Genomic DNA, 1,692 nt, shown 5'->3' with positions numbered 1-1,692 from the left:
AGGATTGTATCACTGCAAGATTAATGAAAACCAGTATTTTTTAATCTTCCAAGGACTTGGCATCAAGGTCATGCATCCAAGACCTGAAGGTGGTGCTGCCCCATCAGGGTTCCTAGGCAAGCAGCTGTTTTGCTTTCTTGGCCATGTCTCGTAGGGAAGGAGGGAAACCTGTGCAGCAAGATGCTCAAGACCAACTGCAAGGCGGGGATGGGCATAAAGTTAGGCAGGGGTGGAAGGAAAGGGAGATGAGCCAGCTCTGTATAGGGGTTGGACCCCAGGACAGACTGAAGGATGGCTGTCTCCTTCCACTGAAAAGCTTCACACTGCTCCTTCTGTTGAATCCTTGCAACGCAAAAAATGTTCTCATTAGACTGAGCAAGTCCCAACCATGTGGTCACTCCAAATCCCCTGCCACCCCTACACCCCAACAGGAGCTTTGGTCCACCCACATGTAAGACTAAGGACTAGGCAGGGAACTGGTGCCAGTGACAACCAGATTATATCCAATGGCAGAGCACCTTATTAATGGGATTTTACATGACTAAAATTTACTTGAAAAGAAAAAGAGACACAGTAAACACATAAGAAATGAGAAAGGCAATTCTAATACATTTTTAAAAGGTTCCTAGTGTAGATGATTTTACCACTATTTAAAGATAATTCCAATGTTATTTAGAGTATAAAATAGAAAAGTACTCCAATTCATAGACATAGCAACAAAACATGATATAGCACAAAAAAGAAAATACTGAAAGTTGTATTTGTGAATATAGATGGAAATACGTAAAAGAAAACATTAGCAAATTGAATCCAGCAGTGCAGCAAAAGAATTACCAGTCCATTACCAAGCAGGGTATCATTCCAGGAATGCAAGAATGGTTCCACGGTGGGAAACCCATCAATGTAATTCATTACATCAACAATTAAGAAGAAAAACCATATCCTTTTATTTATAGGTGCTGAAAGATAAAATTCAGTCACTATTCCTAATAACAGTTTTAAGGAAAATAGGAGAAAAGGGTACAACTTAAATATAATAAAGACTATTTACAAAAGTCTAGCAGTCTAAAACTAAGTGGACAAGGTAGGAATGCAAGCTATCGTAATTATCCAGGTAACTCTGAAGGGTGAAGCTAATGAAGTAAGAGACAACAATAAAATAATTGGTCTAAGTATTGGAAGAGACAGCTATGTTTAGAGCCAAAAAGATGTCAGTAAAATCTCCTATAATAAACGAGGGAATTTGGTAAGGCAGTTGGATAATAGATATCTTTACAAAAATCAATAGAATTTCTTTAACTGGCAATAATGTGACACAAATGAAAATGGAAAAAAATCTCATTTTCTTGTTTTTTTTTTTTTGGAAGATTAGCCCTGAGCTAACATCTGTGCCCATCTTCATCTACTTTTTATGTGGGACGCCTGCCACAGCATGACTTGATAAATAGTGCACAGGTCCACATCTGGGATATGAGCCGGTGAAGCCCCGGCTGCTGAAGCACAGCATGCGAACTTAACTGCTATGCCACGAGGTCAGCCCCCAAAAAACCCATTTTCATCAACATCAAGAACTATAAAATACCTAGCAGTAAGTTTAACACAGAAGACATAAGATCTGGCTGGGGTCAGCATCATGGCAGAGTGAGCTGTTCCCTTAGTCTCTCCCCTCTAAGATACAATGAAAAGGACATT

This window comes from Equus caballus, chromosome 11 (assembly GCF_041296265.1).
Source record: "Equus caballus isolate H_3958 breed thoroughbred chromosome 11, TB-T2T, whole genome shotgun sequence".
Taxonomy (NCBI): domain Eukaryota; kingdom Metazoa; phylum Chordata; class Mammalia; order Perissodactyla; family Equidae; genus Equus; species Equus caballus.
The sequence above is the reverse complement of the archived record's forward strand: the minus strand, read 5'-3'. Positions refer to the sequence as shown.